We start from the raw sequence: 7,169 nt of genomic DNA on the forward strand, positions 1-7,169 counted from the left end.
TGAGAGAAGTTCTTGCCCTTTTCCATCAGAAAAACAAAAACTCCCAGGAACGCAGAGGCGCTTATGAAGGTCGTAGCAGTGGGAGCCCTAAACTCCGCACAACAGGGAGGCTTTCCCTGTTGCCTTTAGGTATGATCTGTTAGGGGTAAGCCCACTGGTTTGCCTCCATTAGGTAGGTAACTGGTTGGTCTCTCCAAACACACAGGTCGGGACCTCAATTTTCAGTCATGGAGGACCAGGAGAAGTGGGGACAACAGCTGAAAAAGGCAGACATTCTGCTAATTAACTATCAGTTGGATACAGGACGGAATAGTGAGAAAATTGGAAGAAGTGGTGATTTTGACTAAGAAGTTACACTGAATTAAATTTAAACTTTTAATAAGGGGTAAAAAAATCTGTAAATGTTGGATGACTATATAAGGAAGTATTCAGTTCTGGGTTGTTTTCAGATGCATTCTTTATTCAGGACCCTGTAATAAACTCTGAGACAAGCAGAGTGGCATGTCTTCACTGAAACCAGTAAAATCAGTCTAGCCATGATAGCATTTTCCCAGTCAGCGCAACCATGAATCACTACTTTCTCTAAGGACTTAATTAACGTCAAGGCAAAAGCCTCTAATTTTCCCCCTATTTATCATTTGGCAATAAAACCTGTTTACTTACCACAGATGCCAAAGAATAGATTAAGCTGATAAAGAAAAGTATAAGATTAACAAGTGCAATTTACTTGTCAAATGGAGGTATTTTATTGTTTCACCAAGTTGTTCTCTCTAGAGGGAAACTTGTGCGCTGATACTTTGCAACAGAGATGAAACCAGGGCCAGTTCATAGGTCAGTGACAGGGAGGTGAAGCCCGATCACCTCTGTGGTCCAGGGAATGCCCTCCCCACTCCCCTCCCATCACCGGAGAAGAGAGATAAGAAAGGATCTTTGTTACACACTCGAAGTTAAACCAAGTTTTAAGTGTGCTTACTTCAGCAGCACATGTACTAAAAGTGGAACTAGACAGAGATCAGCGAGGCCCCTGAACAAGGATGACGTGTAAATTCGTTAAACACTCCATTATTAAAAAAAGAGTTTTAAATATATTGCTGTAGTAAAGGGAACCACACACACACGCAATAAAACAATATTACAGTGGCAAAAAGGGAAAAATGGGGAGGTGGGGGTAGTTAGGGAGTTTGGGATGAACATGTGCGCACTGCTGTATTTAAAATGGAAAAACCGACAAAGACCTACTGTATAGCACAAGGAACCCTGTTCAATGTTATGCAGTAGCCTGGATGGGAGAGGAGTTTGGGTGGGGGATGGATACATGTATGTGTATGGCTGAGTCCCTTCGCTATTCACCTGAAAACTATCACAATGTGGTTAATCAGCTATACCCTAATACAAAATAATAAGTTTAAGAAAAAGAAGCAAATAATTACAATATTATAGGTGGCAAAAATAGGAAAGTGGAGTCTATAAAGGCTATCTATACTTCTTAAATTAAGACATAAATGTACTTATTATTCATAAGTGTGACGTGTGAATAATAATGATGACGACTTGACAAATTAAAAATATACTATAAATCCTCCCAAGTACTGGAAGTCAAACACACATAGCCTACAAATATTGAAAAGAAGCGAAAGGGGAAAACAAAGCAAAGAAAGGAAAAGAAATCCCTAGAGCAAACGAATTAGGAAATACAGAGTATATTGAAAACATATCGACAAAGTGAAGCTGGCAACAAGTAACACATAAATCGTCATGTTCAAGTCATACATTCAGATGAAATGACACTAACAAATGCACATCATTCAGCATACCTAGTGGGAGAAAGTCTTGCACAATGAAGTATGTGTGAAACAAACTGATAAAATCAGATTGGGCAAAGACTGACCAGGCAAACAAAGAGAAAGCTAGGAGTCACAGTAACAATATCAGGCAAGGATAAAGTTAAAGCAAAAAGTGACAAACCTAGCATGAAAGGGGTAACACATATTAGCGCATGGCATCACCCACAATGATAATGCAACTGTGTTTTATGCGCTAAATAACAATGGGGAAAGAAAACAAAGCATAACTCCAAAGCCTTCCCTGGTGTCTTGGGCTTCCCTGGTGGCTGTCAGTAAAGAATCTGCATGCAATTCAGGGGACCAGGGTTCAATCCCTGGGTCAGGAAGATCTGCTGGAGAAGGGAATGGCAATCCACTCCAATATTCTTTCCTGGAGAATCCCATGGACAAAGGACTCTGGTGGGCTGTAGTCCACAGGGTCACAAGAGTCGGACATGACTTAGTGACTAAACTACCCAGAGATTTATAGAAAAAATTAGCAAAATCGAGAAATAGTATGAAATCTACTTATGATATCGTGATTGATCAAGTGGATAAGATTTCTCAATTAATTAAGGCAGTAGAGGTTCTGAAGTCAGTCAGCCTCAGCCCAGATGGGTTTGCTCAAACACAAATCACTGAGGTCCACCCCAGGGTTCTGCAGTTGGTCTGGGTGGGCGCTTGAATCCTGTGCAGATGGACATTCAGTAGAGAAAACTATCTGAGGAGAGATGGTGTCCTTTTGAAAGGTGAGGGATTACAAAGACAAAGATGATTCAACAAAGAACTGGTATCAGAAGTCTCCAAGAACTTGAAAGACTTAGGTGGTGGGTCCACCAGCCCAGGGGGATCACAGCAGAGCCTTGAGGTGACTGCAGGCCCAGCAGGAAAGCCACCAGCCCTGGAGTTCAGAGGAGAGACATGAGGACAGAGGGGGAATTTTGCCCCCAATCTCTGTTTCCAGGGCTTCCCTGGTGGCTCAGATGGTAAAGAATCTGCCTGCAATGCAGCAGACCTGGGTTTGATCCCTGGGTCGGAAAGATCCTCTGGAGGAGGACATGGCAACCCACACCAGTATTCTTGCCTGGAGAATCCCACTAACAGAGGAGCCTGGTGGGCCACAGTCCATGTAATCACAAAGAGTCGGACACGTTTGAGTGACTAACACTTTCATTTTCACTGTTTCCAAAATTCAGGCACCTTTTGTTACCCCTGGGAGCAGAATTCCTCATTCTGTACGGGTCTGTCCATCTTAGTCTTACCTCTCCTCAGCTCTCTCAGGTGCTAAAATTTTCCTCACAGACTCCCTTTTATTTCTGCTCCCATTAAAAAAAAAAAAAAATCTCTGTTTGGCCATGTGTCGAGTCCTTTACACACATTCCTTGACTGTGTCCCTGTGAGGGCCATGACCCCCGTGTTACGGGTCAGGGATCTGAGGTCAGTGAGATCACCTACCTGAACACAGCACGTGTGGTAGAGGGGCTCGAATCTCCATCCACTTTGACCTAACACAAGAGCCACATGACACTCCCCACTCTGCTTCTTGTCTGTTAATCCTCTTTCCTTTGCCCTCGTCTCTTTCTCCCAGCCAGGAAGGGTAGGTCTGCTTAGTTTTTTTTTTTTTTTTTCCTTGTCTCTTTTGCTCCTGGTTCTTTCCCAGGAAGTAGTCAAGTTTATATGAATCTCTTTCAAGCCACCTCCCATGGCCACATTCCTCTGTCTGCTGAAACCCCTCCTTCCTCTTGACATTTTGATCTGGATGGAAGGCAGAGGCTGTCATCAGAGAACAGCCAGCTGCTGGTAGCACCAACATCCCACACCCCCGTCTGTCCTCACACAGCCTGCCAAGTCCCTGGGGCCTGAGTCTCGGCTTTGAAAGTCTCCAAAAATGGCAGCATCCTTGGCCAGAGACAAGCTTCACCAGTTCTTCCTAATTTTGTAACTTAGAAATCGTTTGCCTTTAAGGTGTCTCTGAGCTTTCACGTTGGCATAATAACTTACAGAGTTTTGAAGATGCCTTGCTCTCATCTCTGTCTGCCTTTCCTGTTGATCAGAAGTCAACTGCAGAGGGGTGTGCGTCAGACCAAGAAATCTGACCAGACCCTGATTTCAGCACCGTGGGAGGGGACCAGTGGGGGTGGGTGGTCTCCAGGAGTCCTCCCTTGCTAGACATTCTGAACGTTCACCAATGCCCTCTGGGAATACAATGCTGGATTCCATCCTGAAGTCTGGAAACTCTGGACTTTAAGGAGATGATCACGTTCCAAAAATCGAGATAGCAAAACAAACAGGATGGAAGAGTCTGAAGGCACTCCCTTGATTTCCAGCTGTTTCCAAAATGTGTTCAGTTGAGCGAAACCCCAAACACATGGTGGAAAGCTTATTTCCCTCTAAAAATGTTAAATCCACACATCAAACTAAAAGAAAGCATCTCTGTATAAATCAGATTCATTCACACTCAACTAATGCAAAGCTTGGCAAGGAGAAAATGGAATATAAAGAGACTCATTTTGGTGGCCCAAAGACATCTTCCCTTGTTCCAGGTTGCCTACTAAGAAGGGGAAAGAGGAAAGAGAAAGCTGGACTCCTTGTCTCACTCAACACCTTCCACTCTTATCAGCACTAAAGCACAGGTAGGAGCAGAAGACACTGTCTGTGAAGAGGATATGCATTAGATCTAGAAAAATGGTCCTGACAAACCTATTTGCAGGGCAAGAATGGAGATCCAGATATCAAGAGTGGACTTGTGGACACAGGGGAGAAAGGAGTGGGCGAGCAAATGGAGAGAGAAGCCTTGAAACATACACATTCCACCGGGAGCTCAGCTCGGTGCTCTGTGGTGACCTGGAGGCTCAAGAGGGAAGGGGTATGTGTATATATACAGCTGATCCACGATGCTGCATAGCAGAACCTAATGCATATTGTAAAGGAATTATATTCCAACATAAATAAGTAAACAAGAAAAGCCTCTGGCACATCCATCACAGCCTTACGAAGAGGCTCTCAGTCCTTCCTTGCCTTGCCTCCAGTCACGATTCTGGTTTAGGGGCACTCTATTTTCTCCCTGGATTATTTGAGCATGCAACTCCGAGTTCACTTTTGCCCTCTTTAACCTGCTCCCTCCCCAGGATCCTTCCTTTCTGAAGGATCTTGTTAATCGGGTAACTGCTCTGTGACTGACTTTTGGCCTCACTCTCACCTGGAAGTCCTACAAACTCTTAGTTACTTTGCATTAAATACCTCCCCCCCCTCCCCCAGACCCTCCCGTGAACAGCAGCCAGTTATTCTGGGCTTTTTAGAAACCTACCCTTTCATTTCTCTTACTGGTCTCTTCTTCCCTCACTCTGTTTAAAATCCTATTCTTTTCTTTTTTCTTCATTTATTTTTATTAGTTGGAGGCTAATTACTTTACAATATTGTAGTGGTTTTTGCCATACATTGACATAAATCAGCCATGGATTTACATGTATTCCCCATCCCGATCCCCCCTCCCATCTCCCTCCCCATCCCATCCCTCTGGGTCTTCCCAGTGCACCAGCCCCGAGCACTTGTCTCATGCATCCAACCTGGACTAGCGATCTGTTTCACACTTGATAATATACATGTTTCAATGCTGTTCTCTCAGATCATCCCACCCTCGCCTTCTCCCATAGAGTCCAAATGACTGTTCTGTACATCTGTGTCTCTTTTTTGGTCTTGCATATAGTGTTATCGTTACCATCTTTTTAAATTCCATATATATGTGTTAGTATACTGTATTGGTGTTTATCTTTCTGGCTTACTTCATTCTGTATAATGGGCTCCAGTTTTTTTTTAATTGGAGGCTAATTACTTTACAATATTGTAGTGGTTTTTAAAGAACCACTTTAGGGACTTCTCTGAGGGTTTAGTTGTTTAGACTTCACCCGCTAATGCAGGGGGTGTAGGTTTGATCCCTGGTGGGAGAACTAAGTTTCCACATTCCTTGGAGCCAAAAACCAAAATGTGAAACAGAAGCAATATTGTAACAATGTCAATAAACACTCTAAAAATGGCCCAGATTAAAAAAAATTCTTTAAAATAAATAAATATCCACTTATATAATACTTCCTCTATCTAGTTTTTAACTCGTTATTTTTTTAATAAGTTTAGATTTTTACAGGAAAATATAAAAATAGGACAATAAGTCCCTGAACTATGACGCCTCCACTATTGCCAACAGTCTTACATAACCAACCTGCAAGTATCAAAACCAAGAAATTCACATTGGTTCAGTTCAGTTCAGTTCAGTGGCTCAGTCATGTCCAACTCTTTGTGACTCCATGGACTGCAGCACACTAGGACTTCCTGTCCATCATCAACTCCCGGAGTTTGCTCAAACTCATGTCCATTGAGCCGGTAACCATCTCATCCTCGGTTGTCCCCTTCTCCTCCTGCCTTTAATCTTTCCCAGCATCACGTTTTTTTCCAGTGAGTCAGTTCTTTACATCAGGTGGCCAAAGTATTGGAGTTTTTAGCTTCAGCATCAGTCCTTCCAATGAATATTCAGGACTGATTTCCTTTAGGATGAACTGGTTGGATCTCCTTGCAGTCCAAGGGACTCACAAGAGTCTTCCCCAACACCACAGTTCAAAAGCATCAATTCTTTGGCATTCAGCTTTCTTTATAGTCCAACTCTTACATCCATACATGACTAGTGGAAAAGCCATAGTTTTGACTAGACGGGCCTTTATCTCTGCTTTTTAATATGCACACAGATTTCTCAGGAGGCAGGTCAGGTGGTCTGGTATTCCCATCTCTTTAAGAATTTTCCAGTTTGTTGTGATCCACACAGTCAAAGGCTTTGGCACAATCAATAAAGCAGAAGTAGATGTTTTTCTGGAACCCTCTTGCTTTTTTGATGATCCAGCAGATGTTGGCAATTTGATCTCTTGTTCTTCTGCCTTTTCTAAATCCAGCTTAAATATGTGGAAGTTCATGGTTTACATATTGCTGAGGCCTGGCTTGGAGAATTTTGAGCATTACTTTGCTAGCCTGTGAGATGAGTGCAATTGTGTGGTAGTTTGAACATTCTTTGGCATTGCCCTTCTTTAGGATTGGAATGAAAACTGAACTTTTCCAGTCCTGTGGCCACTGGTGAGTTTTACAAATTTGCTGGCATATTGAGTGCAGGACTTTAACGTTATCTTTTAGGAAAATAGATTTACATTGGTTCAATACCACCAAAAAAAAAAAAAAAAGACTAAGGCCTAATTTGACTTCCACTAGTCTTTCCACAAATGCCCCTTTTTTCTGTCCTGGGATCCAACCCAGGATCCCTTAGTGCGCCTAGTTTCACCCCTTGTGGTTCTAGACTTGCTTTCTCAC

At 42.9% G+C, this 7,169-nt stretch overlaps 1 non-coding gene across 1 annotated transcript; it reads left to right on the forward strand.

Annotated features, from left to right (window-relative positions):
* The first annotated feature begins 965 nt into the window (after positions 1 to 965).
* LOC136162161 (U6 spliceosomal RNA) lies at positions 966 to 1,069 on the forward strand. The gene has a single exon (XR_010661996.1). It is a non-coding gene; the product is annotated as a U6 spliceosomal RNA (small nuclear RNA).
* Positions 1,070 to 7,169: the final 6,100 nt, after the last annotated feature.

This window comes from Muntiacus reevesi, chromosome 2 (genome assembly GCF_963930625.1).
Source record: "Muntiacus reevesi chromosome 2, mMunRee1.1, whole genome shotgun sequence".
NCBI classification, from domain to species: Eukaryota; Metazoa; Chordata; class Mammalia; order Artiodactyla; family Cervidae; genus Muntiacus; species Muntiacus reevesi.